Below are 15,196 nucleotides of genomic sequence, written 5' to 3'. Positions count from 1 at the left end.
ACTCAGATTAATATTCTTCCCTTTGAATTATTCCAAAAGGATTGCTAGTGTGAAGTGTAAAAAAAAAATTATGTTTTCTGCTATATTGTTTTGCTGATCTTTTCCCTCATCTTTTAAGGAGCCAGTAAATCTTCCAAATTGGTCTGTGACTCTCTGCAGACATTGGGTGGGATTTTCTCGCCCTGTCTGCCACCGGAATCGTTCGGTCCCACCGAAAGTCAATGGACTTTAGGTTGGGCCCCCGAATCTCACACTCCACGCCGGGGCCAGAAAATCTCGGCCATTGAGCTGCAACATCATAATAAAAGCGAAATACTGCAGATGCTGGAAATCTGAAATAAAAACAAAAAATGCTGGAAGAACTCAGCAGGTCTGGCAGCACCTGTGGAGAGAGAAACAGAGTTAACGTTTTGAGTCCGTATGACTCTTTAGAGCTCAGAAGAGTCATACGGACATGGAACGTTAACTCTGTTTCTCTCTCCACAGATGCTGCCAGACTTGCTGAGTTTTTCCAGCATTTTCTGTTACTTACAATACTCTTTTTTTTCACGAAACCATTTGAAAAGATTCCTTTGCAATGTGATTTGTGTGACAAACATTTTTATTTAAGCTCAAAGGATCTATTATGGAGGGACAATGTCAGTTATGCTCTCTTTATAATATGTGCCTATTAAGAAAACTGAATGAGATACATCGAAAAATTATCAACTTCAAAAAGGATACCAAAAACACAATTTATATAAGGATATATTTAAGCAATTTTTAAAGCATCTTTATTAAGGAATGTTTGTTTTTTCCCGGCACAGTTTTTAATGGTACAGTCATTCCTGTCACCTTCAAGAATGGTTATGTCTTCTATCCCTCCGTTTAAGGATGGGTTGTTTGGGCCTTGCCAGCATTTTTGTGGTTGCTGCTATTGTCTTCCTGCACCTGCTGATTTAAAGAAAATTAAAAAGTAACATAAATTACCAGCTACAGTCATGAAAAGCAGCTGTGAAAGTAGATCTGGAAGAAACAATGTGTAGTATGTGCTGCAAGGATAAGACAACCCAAGTTAGCTCAAGAATGGACGGTCGCCTAGAGCTAACATTGCGGGACAATGTTACCCCAGCATCAGAACAGCCACTAATTTTAAGCAAAATGTCCTCCCATGTGTAAATATCTGGGGAAAATTTGGATTGGCTAAAGTATAGTTGACTCGTTCACCATCACTCACTATATTGTGTCACATGTGAAAAATTATCACTTAAGTAAGGTACTGATGCTGCAATTGCCGCCAGTTTAGTTTTTGAACTGGTTGGATGAATATTGAACACTAACTTTTTCCCCTAACTTTACTCTCTTTAGAGGTGAACAATGGTTATAAACAATTTTCATCAACAGCAAACCAAACATTGGGACTAAATTTTTTACATTTTCCCAAGTTGCTCTTCCACTATCCTGCCCCTGCCCATCTTTAAACTTTAAAAGGGAATATCTCTTGCTATTGTTCCTTGGAAGCTATACCCCAAGCAATGTCGGGACCTTCAGGAAGAGAGGAGAAAAATTAATAGGTTAATCAGACTTTGGAGTTGAGTTTTATATTCTTAATGAATGTAAGCATAATATCTATTTGCCTGAAGTGTCTTTGGCAATGCAGAGCTCCCCTGTTTTGATGAAGTGTCTGCACCTGTGGCCTTTCAATTTGACCTACGCAGAAGCTGTTTATCACCTACATTTGAACCAGTAGAACATTATATGATGGCAAGATTCACTCCAAAGCAAAAATGCTGAGGCAAGTGAATTAGCAGTGGTGTCCATAGACGGGTTTTGTAGAATTGTATTTCTCTGAAATATTTAGTCCCCTTTCACTGGATGCTTGAGGAAAAAGAAGAAAACCAAGTGGTGTAAATTAGAACTGTGAAAGATGTGCAGTCATTACAGGGACTACTTTTTGCCTTGGCTGACCAAGGATGAGAAACCGGAGGGAAGTGGTTCACTTGTCGAGAAACACTGTGAAGGAGGAACTTTAACTTCCTTTTGTAGCCATAAACCATAAAGCAAAAAAATTCATATCCATATTGAAGATGCCTCAAAGCATATTATAACAAAGAAAACTAAGCAAGCTGGGAAAGATCGAAATGGAGAGAAGTAGAATGTGAACTAGAACCACTCCTGAAGCAAAAAATTTTGAATGCAAAAGGGGAAGTGGCATGGCAGAATGAGGTCCAGAGGGTAGAATATTGTGCTAATAGAAGCTTTTAGTGATGAAGCAAAGGACAACACGCTTTGTGTTGTAAGATGAGATGGTGAACTTGGGAGCACACAAGGGAGATCATTAAAATTGGAGCGAAATTACAGTAAGATTTAAGGTGAAGATAACTCGCTGAGGTCAAGGGAACCAGTATAGCTTGGGGACAGTTGGCAGAAGTGTGGAATTTTGTGCTTGGAGTGAATTATAGATTGTGGAGGACTGGGGCAAAGGCCAGTCAGAAGAACATTTGAAAAGTGAAACAAAAGGGATGGAGAGGATTCACAAGACCAGAGCCAAAATAAACAAAGATCAGAATATAGTTGTAGAACTAGAAAAAGCTGGGGTGGTGGGTGGATGGGTTAGAGGGAATTAAATACAAAAATGACTGCCTCAAGTTTGAGGCAATGGGCAACCACATGTTTATGTAGATCAACGAGGACAGGAGTATTGGGAGAACTGGCCTTTGTACAGGATAGCATCTGGGGAGTAAAATTTTAGAGGAGCTGAGATTTATGGAAGATTGCTTTAGCATTTCACTCATGGTTTAAATAGCAATGATATTAGATCACTGTAGCAACAGCAACTTGGAATTGTATAATGCCTTTCTTAGGGAAAAAAAAGTCCCAAGGTACTTCACAGTTAAATGTAAACAAAATGGATGCTGAGCCAGAAGTGGTTCGTAGGGGAGGTTAATGGTTTGGTCAAAGAAGTTTTTAAAGGAGGACTCAGAAGTGGAGAAACAAAGATATTTTGAGGAGGAAAGTTGTGCAACAGGAAAAGGTGGAGGGGAAATTTCGGAGAGCAGTTGAAAGCAATGTTGATAGTGGTGTGGCAAAGAAAGATGAAGGCACAAAAGTCCAGAGTGGTGATAAGATAAATGGAATAGAGAATTGTAAGAGACTGTAGAGATGGGATTCAACAAAGCATGAACCAACCTGTTCAACGATAATTGATCTTAGGAGTGTTGATCATAAGGATACAACACTTATTCACAAAACCCTTGAGATAGGATGTTTTGGTGTGGCTTTCAGGTGAAGAAAGTATCACAATCAGATTCATGCCTTCTGTGTTCAATAGAATGTAACATTGGCTAAAGGTTCACAAGTAATGCCCCCTTGAGGGAAATACCTCATGCCCCTGCACCCAAAACCCAGCAAGGAGTCAGTTCAGGAGAGGAAGGAAGAACACTGACAGGAATGAAAAAAAAAATGAGTGTCACATGAAATGATGCCAGTACTTTGATTAAAATGAGCTTTCATTTATATACTGTGATTTAATTAAATTTCTTGCAATTCTATTGCCACAACTTGACCTAATTTATTTAATGTTCTTTTCATTTGATTTGAGTGAAGCTTAAGCCTATTTGGTGTGCTGCATATGTTTATTAAAATAATTTTTATACCTCTAGTTGTTTGATATGTTAAGTAATTTGTAATACGTAGGTTTACAGACAATGTAAGCCAGCTGGTGCCTTGATGACTATAATGATCCAAAATGACAAGCAGTTCCTCGGGGACTGAGCAAAGGGTGTTTTGTGTTTGTTAGAAAAGAATTGCCATGTTGAAGAATTTTCTTTTGTTCGAGATATACTGAAGCGGAAGGTTGACGTGAGGGAGGCACATGTTCTTTCACAAGTGATGTGATTATTTTATAATGAATAGAACCAGCCTGCTCATAGAATTTTGAATTTACTGAAAAATACTTTGTCTTTATACCTTCAGCTCCTCTGTATACAGCAGTTACTGATATTTAACTGGACCAGTTTGAAAAAGTATTTATATTTGGACAAGAAAAGAAATCTTGGAAAGCTCCATGTAAATGCAATTATGTTGGGGGGAAAAATAATTAATTATCATACCACAGTTGCATGCTTGACACACATCACAATAATCCTAATTATTACCTCAAAGCTTCTTGGGCAGTATTTCGATTGGCAAATTTTGATGTATGCTTTGCATTACAAGAACATCAATCACTAAGCTTCAATTTTTTTTAATGGAAATGTTTATTGAAATAAACCTATGTTTGCTTGTTGCATTACCTGTACAGCTTTTATTGAATTTTTCATCCATCAATACTACAGTTCTAACTGCATTGTGCACTAGAAGTTGTGGTTAAAATCCAGAATTACTGGGTGACACAAAGTGCTACAGCAATTGTCGGCAAGCTTCTCACAATACTGAACAGTGATTGTAAAGGGTGTATATCTTCTTCTGCAGACTTAATTTTAAGAACTGAACTTTGGTTACGTTGTTTCCAACTTAATAACTTAAATAATTCTGATTTGAAAAAGACGGCCTTCTTGTATTCTCCTACACACAGAATAAATATACTTTTTAAACTTAATGTATCTTTTGGTCATTTGTTGTGGCTGTTTCAAAGAGTATGTGAAAGAAAATCATTGAAACTCCCGGAAGTAAAATTTCAAATAAATGAAAGGAGATACGACTGGCAGCCCATAGTAAATGATTTAAACTGATAAAACAGCTTGTACTTATATAAAGTGCCTTCAGTGTGAGAAAACAGCCCAAGGTGCTTCACGGAGTGTAATACAATAAAAAATTTGACTCTGAGCCACATGAGATATTAGGAAATGACCAAAAGCTTGGTCAAAGTTGCTTTAAGGACTAAAAGGAGAGAGAAGCAGAGAGGTTTTAGTGAGGGAATTCAGAGTTTAGGGCCTTGGCAGCTGAAGGCAAGGAAGTTGGTGGAGTGATTAAAATCGTTGGCAGGTCAGCATTTGAAGAGTACAGAGATCTTGGAGATTGTAAGGCTGGAGGAGGTTACAGGGTGGAATGAGGTCATGGAGGGATTTGAAAACTAGGATGAGCATTTTAAAGTTAAAGCATTATTTAACCCGGAACCAGTGTGGGCTACTGAGCACCGGGTGCTGCATGAATGAGACTTGGTGCAAGGGACATGGGCAGCAGAATTTTGGATGACTTCAAGGGATGACTTCAGTTTACGAAGGATAAGACATAGAATGCAATTAACATGTGGCTACTGAAGCCATTTCTGCTGAGCTGTTGAGCATTGTTCTATCAGTTGCGCAATGCATCCTTGCTTTACTTTGCAACAACAAAAAATTTCTTTATTATAAAGAGTTGATGTGCATTTTTAGGGCAAAGCATTTTTTTTGGGGGGGGGTGGGGGAAGAGTTGGAGACTTTCGTGGAGAGTCCCAGGGAGCAGGAGAATTGCCCATCACAAGGTGAAACTACTTTGGTCCACAGAGGTCAACGTGTTAGGACTTCTGCGGGGTCAGTCTCCAACGATCCTGAGACCGGTAGATTTGGACCAAAATGTTCTGAGCCACAGAGATCAGAAGGATCTAGATTTATTTTAATGCTGCCTCTTCTCGGCAATTTTCAATTCTCTCCTACTTCTGTTCGTAAACAAATCCAATTTTGGAACTCCTAACTATTATTATTGCAGTGCTCACATGCTTTAGGAGTATCTCTGACAAGTGATTGTATTGCTACAGTGGCTTTCAGAATGAACTAGGCTGAGCAGTTTTGATTGCCAACTAGGTGCTGTCTACTAGGTAAGGAACCATATGTACCAGGGACAGTTTTTTAAATTTATTCATTCATGGGATGTGGGCATCACTGGCTGGCTGGGCCAGCATTTGTTGCCCTTGAGAAGGTGTTGGTGAGCTGCCTTCTTGAACCACTGCAGCCCCTGTGGTGTACATACACTCACAGTGCTGTTAGGAAGGGAGTTCCAGGATTTTGACCCAGTGCCAGTGAAGGAATGGCGATATATTTCCAAGTCAGGATGGCGAATGGCTTGGAGGGGAACTTCCAGGTGATGGTGTTCCCATCTATCTGCTTCCCTTGTCTTTCTTGGTGGTAGTGGTCGTGGGTTTGGAAGGTGCTGTCTAAGGAGCCTTGGTGAATTCCTGCAGTGCATCTTGTAGGTGATATACACTGCTGCTACTGTGCGTCAGTGGTGGAGGGAGTGAGTGTTTGTGGATGTGATGCCAATCAAGTGTATTGCTTTGTCCTGGATGGTGTCCAGTTTCTTGAGTGTTGTAGGAGCTGCACTCATCCAGGCAAGTGGGAAGTATTCCATCACACTCTTTACTTGTGCCTTATAGATGGTGGACAGGCTTTGGGGAGTCAGGAGGCGAGTTACTCGTTGCACGATTCCTAGCCTCTAACCTTTTGTAGCCACAGTATTTATATGGCCAGTCCAGTTTGGTTATGGCCAATGGTAACTCCCAGGAAGTTGATAGTGGGAGATTCATTGGTGGTAATGCCATTGAACATCAAGGGGCGATGGTTGGATTCTTTCTTGTTCGAGATGGTCATTGCCTGACACTTGTGTGACACTAATGTAATTTGCTATTTGTCAGCCCAAGCCTGGATATTGTCCACATCTTGCTGCATTTGGACGTGGACTGCTTCAGTATCTGAGGAGTCACAACTGGTGCTGAACATTATGCAATCATCAGCAAACATCTACAATTCATTGATGAAGCAGCTGAAGGTGGTTGGGCTGAGGACTCTACCCTGAGGAACTCCTGCAATGATATCCTGGAATTGAGATGATTGACCTCCAACAACCACAACCATCTTCCTTTTGTGCTAGGTGTGACCCCAACCAGTGGAGAGTTTTCTCCCTGATTCCTATTGATTCCAGTTTTGCTAGGGCTCCTTGATGCCACACTCTGACAAATATTGCCTTGATGTCAAGGCCAGTCACACTCACCTCACCTTGGGAGTTCAGCAAAGAGTTCAGTTTTTTTTTCCATGTTTGAACCAAGGCTGTAATGAGGTCAGGAGCTGAATGGTCCTGGCGGAACCCAAACTGGGCATCGGTATGAAGGTTATTGCTAAGCAAGTGCTGCTTGATAGCACTGTTGATGACCCCTCCCATTACTTTACTGATAATGGGGAGTAGACTGAAGGGGCGGTAATTGGCCAGGTTGGATTTGTCCTTTTTGTGTACAGGACATAGCTGGGCAATTTTCCACATAGTCGGGTAGATGCCAGTGTTGTAGCTGTGGTAGAACAGCTTGGCTAGGGGCATGGCAAGTTCTGGAGCACAAGTCTTCAGTACTATTGCTGGAATATTGTCAGGGCTCCTAGCCGTTGCAGTATCCAGTGCCTTCAGCCGTTTCTTGATCACGTGGAGTGAATTGAATTGACTGAAGACTGGCATCTATGATGCTGAAGAATTCCGGAGGAGGCCGAAATGGATCATCCGCTCAGCACTTCTGGCTGAAGATTGTTGCGAATGCTTCGGCCTTATCTTTTGCACTGCTGTGCTGGGCTCCTCCATCATTGAGGATGGGGATATTTGTGGATCCACCTCATCCAGTGAGTTGTTTAATTGCCCACTACCATTCACGATTGGATGTGGTAAGACTGCAGAGCTTAGATCTGACCTGTTGGTTGTGGGATTGCTTAGCTCTATCACTTGCTGCTTATGCTGTTTGGCACACAATTAGTCCATTTTATAGCTTCACCAGATTGACAGCTCATTTTTAGGTATGCCTGGCACTGCTCCTGGCATGCCTTCCTGCGCTCTTCATTGAATCAGAGTTGATCCCCTGGCTTGATGGTAATGGTAAAGTCGGGGTTATGCTGGGCCATGAGGTTACAGGTTGTGGCTGAGTACGATTCTTCTACTGCTGATGGTCCACAGCACTTCATGGATGCCCAATCTTGAGTTGCTAGATCTGTTCGAAATGATAGTGTCACACAACACGAAGGAGGGTATCCTCAATGTGAAGATGGGACTTCATCTCCACAATGACTGTGTGCAGTGGTCACTCCTACCAAAACTGTCATGGACAGATGCATATGTGGCAGGCAGGTTGGTGAGGATGAGGACAAGTATGTTTTTCCCTCACCACCTGCCGCAGACCCAGTCTAGCAGCTATGTCATTTAAGACTCAGACAGCTCCGTCAGTAGTGGTGTTACTGAGATGGACATTGAAGTCTCCCACCCAGAGAGCATTCTGTGCTGACGCCACCCTCAGTGCTTCCTCCAAGTGATGCTCAACATGGAGGAGCACTGATTCATCAGCTGAAAGAGGGCAGTATCTGGTAATCAGCAGGAAGTTTCCTTGCCCATGGATGCCATGAGACTTCATGGGGTCCAGGGTCGATGCGCAGGACTCCCTAGAGAATTCCTCTTTTCTCCCCCCTGACTGTCTACCACTGCTGCCACCTCTGCTGCATCTGTCCTGCTGGTGGGACAGGCCATACCCAGGGATGGCGATGGTGGTATCTGTAAGGTATGATTCCATGAGGATGACTGGCACTAGCCCCCAGCTGTTAGTAAGGATGACTTTGCAGAGTTGACAGGGCTGCGATTGCCGTTGTTGTTTCTGGTGCCTAGGTCGATGCCGGGTGGTCTGTCTGGTTTCATTCTGTTCACTGTTACAACTGTGTGGCTTGCTAGGCCATTTCAGAGGGCATTTAAGAGTCAACCACATAGCTGTGGGTCTGGAGTCACAGGATGACAGGTTTCCTTTAAAGGGCATTAGTGAACCAGATGGGTTTTTACAACAATCAACAATGGTTTCATGATTATCATTGGACTTTTAATTCCAGATTTTTTTTATTGAATTCAAATTTCACCATCTGCTATAGTGGCATTCGAACCTGGGTCTCTGGATTACTAGTCCAGCGACAATACCACTACTCCACCACCTCCCTCAATTGGGCCAGCAGTTTAGTTTCTAATTCACGCCTTCTCAAATTGTGGGTCATGCCAGTAATGACAGACTTGGAGCAGGGACTGATTTCTGACAACCAAGCTCAAGTTTATTTCGTTGGTGGGGAGGTGTTCTAATGGACAGCTCTCTGGCCTGATTGCAGCTGGGGAAAAAAGCCTATGAATTCATAGGTGCTCTTTTTTTTTGAGGAAACCATGCCTTTCCATCAACATCCCCCACACTCACTTAATTGTGTCCTCTCAGCCCCTGGATCAAGAACTAAAGCCACACACACACACACACACACACACACACACACACACACACACACACACACACACACCCCCCCCCCCCACCCCCCACCACCATCTCCAACAGTCAACAACTGAAGCCTCCACCCCTCCACTCAACAACTGAAGCTTCCCCACCCCTGCATCAGCACTTAACAACTGAAGTATTATCTCCCCGACTCAACAACTGAAGCCTCCAGTGTCCTGCTTAACAACTGTGAAACCACCCCCACCAGCTTGTCACTCCGGGGTCTCTCACAGTCTGAGGCATTAAAATGGGGTCATTCCGGGAAGAAGTTTGGGAAGCACTGCTTTAATTGTTTAGGAAGGGTGGGATGGAGAGGGGAAAAAACAACCAAGGCTGCAATTTGAGATTCCTATAAAATGAGCTATTCCAGTTAATGTGTACCAGTGAATAAATGTGATTCTAATCCTGACCCTGTGATGAATTGCCCTACAATTGTAATGTGTGTGATAGAATTACTCATTTAAGTAGACTTTGCAGATAAATACCCTCTTTAATGTTTTGAGCTGTGTGCTTTTCTGAAGATCATCAGAACTCAGTAAAGACTGGGATGAGGGGGTGGTGGTTTATATGGGGAGTGGCAGTTGAAACTGACGCCACATGAGATAGCAGGTGAGTGGGGTTAAAAGAGAGGTGTACTTCTCCACAGGACTCAAAATTAGGAGAGTGGAGATTTCAGAGGCAATGTAGGGTGAACGAGGAATTAGTTTTTTGCATGTGAAGGGGAGGCTGATATTTGGATGCATAAGATCATGTGCAATCCAAAGTAGGGAGTGTTCCTAGTATCTTGGCCGATATTCCTTCCTTAACTAATGCCATGAAAAACACATTATTTGGTCACACATATCATTGCTGTTTTGAAGATGTTCTGTGATCAAAATAGCTGCATGTTTGCTTTACAAATATTTAAATGAGAGATTATATCCACTGGTTGATCAGAAGTGTAAACTTCAATCTATTCTAAATGGTTAAAGGAATTGGAAGAAATGTGCCTTCATGCAAAGGGTTATTAGAATCTGAAATGCAATAGTAACAGGCCAATAAAGCTGAATCAATTATGTTTATAAAGGAATCAGATATAGACTTGAAGAAAAATATTTTATGGACATGTACATGTAGGCAAATTACATTATAACAATAAATGACTTTAATGCAGAGGTAGCACTGTACAAGCATGATGGGCAAAATGGCCTTCTGTTTTAAAACATCGTATTCTATTTGAGATATGTGATTAAATGTTTCTAAACAAGTCTTTTTCAAGGAAGGGACTGAAAATATATTGCCTCTATTGCTGCCCTCTTGTGGTATGCCAATATAAACTGATGTTTTTTGTTGAAGCTTTCAGATTTTTGTTTATTCATTTATTTTTCTTGTTGATCTTTCCCATATTATACACACGGAGTCAAGAACAAGTGCAACTTTTAGGTTATGCCGTGTTAGAAGATGTGATAACTGGATCCAGATAGGGGAGACGGTGAGAGGGAATGGGAAGAATGGAGGAGGAGGACAAGGAAAGAGAAGGAGCAAACCAGAATTGAGAGAGATTGAGTGGCACTGGCTAATTTTTCTTCAGGGAAAGGGGAATTGCAATAGGCTTGGTCCATTTTCTTCACATTGAGACTAGGAGAGGAGGGAACAGGTGGAAGTTTAAGAAGGAAGAGCAATAGGGGATGAGGGAGGAGTGAGTGCCATAGGGAGCAGATGACAAATTTTTCTTGTTGGATGGGGGCAACGATGGGCTAAAGACCATTTTTTTCACTGGTGGGATGAGCTAGAGGGGGTAAGGGATAGGGTTACAGATGGGTTGGGGGAAGGCATTTGAATTGCTTCTGAAGGGGCAAGTAGATGAAGGGATGAGTTGCTTCTCAGCTGGACTGGAGAGATGAAAGATAGGGAAGCTAGAGATTGTTTGTGGAGGGGGAGTTGGATTTGTTTATAAGTGGGAGGGTGAGCTGCTATTAGGAAGTACTGGCTCATTGTGGGATGAAAATCTGGGAGTTTCTAAAAAAGCACTTGAAAGATTATGATCTCTTTTCTAGTTAAATCTGGTTTGCAGAGCATTTTAACATGGTTTTCGTGCTCAACATTTCTCACCTCCTTGCATCTGGTAGTAAGGAATGAATACTTAAAGAGCTGTAGTGGAGCCTTGTCATTACAAACATTTTGCAACTCCTGCCTGGTCACCCTTTGCATTTATTAAAATGAACCATTTTGCCAGTCCTAACAGTTTGAAATAATGAAGTAAAAATTTGATATGCCAAAGACAAAAGTAACCTACAGCATTAATTATTGAGTGAAGAAATATTATGTATAGGGCCCCCCCCCCACACACACATACACACACACACACACCAGAAGGGTCTAGTTTTTTTTTTGTTGTTGTTTGTTCTTCTCAACAATTTTAATTTTTCTTCTCCTACTTCCCCTGTTCCACTGAACAGGGCAAGCAAATCCAATCTTGTAACACCCACCCATAATGTTTTTATTAAAGTACTTATGTGCTTTAGAAGTACTCCTCTGACAAACGATTATTACTGTGGTGATCATGGTCTTTCAATCAAAATAAATTAGGCTGAACTTCTGGAAGCCCTGCTTGGTCACATGCCATGCAGACCAAAGAAATCTCAGTTTCAATCCCTGGGGATTTCTCAGTTGGGAGAGGGGTTCGGAGACTAATTGATTCTAGGTGGAATGGGGGTTGTAAATTTTTTTTCTAGCCACGTGTGCTTTGCAGAGCATTTTAACGTGGGTCTACTGCTCAACAGCCCGTGCTACTGCCAGATGACCCGTGCTTTTCAGCAGCTGCTCTTAACGTTTCTCTGTGCATGCTATGGTCTGGTGACATTTACCTAGAATTTGCTGCCAAAATAACGCCCAGTTTAGTGAAGCTCATTAATATTAATGTGTAAATTCTCCAACACCTTGTGGTGTGCAAGAGAGACCTTGTGAATCACCACAAATTGGTGGACAGTGTGCACTGCTCTGCCATTAGCTTTGCAAAAAGTAGCACCTTGCTCTTGACTATCCAATGGGGTTTGTGAAGTTGTTGCTTTTACCCATTAAACCTGCCATAGAAAGTTTCAGCTGGGGTACTTAACAGCATAAGTACCCTTTTCATAGAATCAGAGAATGGGTATAGCATGGAAGAAGGCTATTTGGCCCATGCTAGTGCTCTGCAAAAGCAATTTAGCTTGTCCCACTACTCTACCCTTTCCCTGTTGCCTTGCAATTCTTTTCTCTTCAGATGCTTATCCAATTCGCTTTTGAAAGCCACAGTTGAACCTCCACCATAGTCGTGCAGTACATTCCAGATCCTAACCACTCATTGCTTCAAAATGTTTTTCTTCGTAATCGCCGTTGACTCTTTGGTCATTCACCTTAAGTCAGTGTCCTCTAGTTCTTGATCTTTCCGCCAATGGAAAGATTTTTTTTCTATTTACTCTGTCGAGACCCCTCATGATTTTGAAGATCTCTAACAGATCTCCTCTCAACTTTCCCTTTTAAGGAAAACAACCTCAGCTTCTCCAGTCCAGCCACATAACTGAAGTCCCTCATCCCTGGAACCATTCTCGAAATAAAACTATCACATCCTTCCTAAAGTATGGTTGCCCTAGAATTGGAGGTAATACTCCAGTTGAAGCCAAACTAACTTTTTATAAGCGTTCATTATAACTTCCTATGCATCTATTTATAAAACCCAGGATCCCATATTTTTTTTAACCACTTTCTCAGCCTGCTCTGCCACCTTCAATGATTTGCTCAAATGTAGTCCCAGGCTTCCTCTTCCTGTATCCCTTATCTTATGTTGCCTCTCCTTGTTCTTCCTATCTAAATGTATCACTTCACTCTCCTCTACATCAAGTTTCATTTTCCATATGTCTGCCCGTTCCAGCAGCCTGTCTATGTCCTCTTGAAGTCTCCAGTTTTGTGTTGTTTGCAACTTTTGAAATTATGTCCTGTACGCCCTAGTCCAGGTCATAATATTATATCAGGAATAGCAGGAGCCCTAGTACTGACTCCAGGAACCCCACTGTTTACCTCTCTTCAGTTTGCCAAAGAACTGTTCACCACCACTTTGGTTTCCTGTCACTCAGCCAACTTTGTATCCATGCTGCCATTGCTCCTTTTTATTTCATGGGCTTCAACTTTGCTGGCAAGCCTATATGCGACACTTTATCAGATGCCTTTTAAGCTTTAACATTTAATGTTTACAGTTTTCAACTGTGTTTTTAAATGTTGAATTAGAACATTCAGGACAGTTAGGGTCCCTCATTCTACTCTCTCAGCCTATTTATTGAATGTAAGAGGTGGACAGTTTTCAGGCTGTGCTCCTGGAGGTGCTGAGGGTCCAGATGCGCACACGGTGCAGAGGACACGGGTCTGGGCTGTGGGGAGGGAGGAAGGTAGCTGAGCTCGGGCTCTGAACAGAGACCAGAGGGAGAAGGATACCCTGGGCCTCCCCAGCTGGACCCGTGGCCTCAATTGCACTGCTCTCAGCTGTGTCTTGAGGCCGCTCCCGGGACTCTGCCTCATCTCTCTGGGGCCACAGCCACTCCCACGTGGTGCTTAAAAACCCCGCACCTTCCCCGAAACCTGCTGTCGCTCCTCTGCCGTGCTCGCCATTCCGCCAACTTCTTCTGCTCCATCCTGTAGGATGGAGTGTCCGCCCTATCACAAAAGCAGTGCAACAAAAAGTTAATTCAAACTCTGAACGTTCTTCTCCATGGAAATCTTTAGTAAAAGGTGAAAGATTTATATGATCTGAAGAGAAACCAGAGCATACTTTTCAAATTCCATATGCCGTGACAGGATTCAAACCCGTGTCCCCAGAGCGTTACCCTGAGTCTCTGGATTACTATTCCAGTGACAATGCAACTACACCATCACCTCGTGCTTAAAATGGACACATTACTCAAATTTCTGGAGTGGGACAAAGACCCACAACCTTTTGACTCAGAGGCAGGAGTGGTAGACACTGAGTGAAAAGCCCATGTCCACCATATCAACCTTATTACCTCATCAAAACTCAATCAAGTTAATTAAAACGCAATTAGTTTTAATAAAGCTGTGCATGCATTCCTTAATTAACCCACACTTGTCCAAGTTATTGTTTACTTCATCCTGGATTATCAGCTTCTTAAAGCTTTCCCACTACTGAGGTGAAACTGATTGGCCTGTAGTTTGTTCTTTTTTTTTGACAAAGAGTTTATGATATTTGCATTTCCCCCATCCCCTGGTACCACTCTGGTAATCTAAGAGGATTGGAAGATTGTAGTCAGTGATTTGCACCCTTAGTTCCCTCCACATTCTCAGGTGTATCCCATCAAGCCCTGATGATTTATCAACTTAAATGCAGCCAGCCTTTCCAATACCTCAACTTTATCAATTTTTTAGCCCATCCTGTATCTCAACTATCTCCTTTTCACTATGACTTCGCATTTGGCTTTGCTGAGGAAGAGGTTGCTGCCAAAGTATTCATTTAGTGTCTCTGCTATGCCCCCTGTTACCATGCGTAGATTCCCTTTCTGGTCCCTAATCGGGCCCACCCGTCCTTATTACCCTATTATTTGTTTATATGCCTATTGAAGACTTTTAGATTCCTTCCAAAGTTAGCTGCCAGCCTCTTGTCATACTGTCTCTTTGTTTCTCGTATTTTGTTTTTCACTTCCTTTCTGAACTATCTATAGTTACCCTAGTTCTTGTTTGTATTATCAACCTGACAACTGTCAAAACACCACCCTTTTTCTCTTTTACCTTACTTTCTATCTCAATCATCGTCCAGATGGCTCTGCCTTTGGTTGCCCTACCGTTTTTCCCTGTGGGAGTGTACCTTGACTGTACCCAAACCAATCTCCTCTTTAAAGGCTGTCAATTCTGCCTTCCTGTCTTTGATTCCAATTTACCTGAACAAATCCATTCTCCACTGAAATTCGCTCTCCTCCAATTATTTTTTTTGCTCTCGATTGTCCTTTTCCATAG

The 15,196-nt window shown here is 42.1% G+C and overlaps 1 protein-coding gene and 1 non-coding gene across 3 annotated transcripts in view; one reads left to right on the top strand and one right to left on the bottom strand.

The window, feature by feature from the left end:
- ssh2a (slingshot protein phosphatase 2a) overlaps positions 1-15,196 on the top strand; it is a 178,571-nt gene that overhangs the window by 38,121 nt on the left and 125,254 nt on the right. The gene's annotated exons all lie outside the window — the stretch shown is intronic.
- LOC121283660 lies at positions 13,883-13,998 on the bottom strand. The gene has a single exon (XR_005944309.1). It is a non-coding gene; the product is annotated as a U5 spliceosomal RNA (small nuclear RNA).

Source organism: Carcharodon carcharias, chromosome 10 (assembly GCF_017639515.1).
Source record: "Carcharodon carcharias isolate sCarCar2 chromosome 10, sCarCar2.pri, whole genome shotgun sequence".
Taxonomy (NCBI): Eukaryota; Metazoa; Chordata; class Chondrichthyes; order Lamniformes; family Lamnidae; genus Carcharodon; species Carcharodon carcharias.
This window is presented reverse-complemented; position numbering and strand designations above follow the sequence as displayed.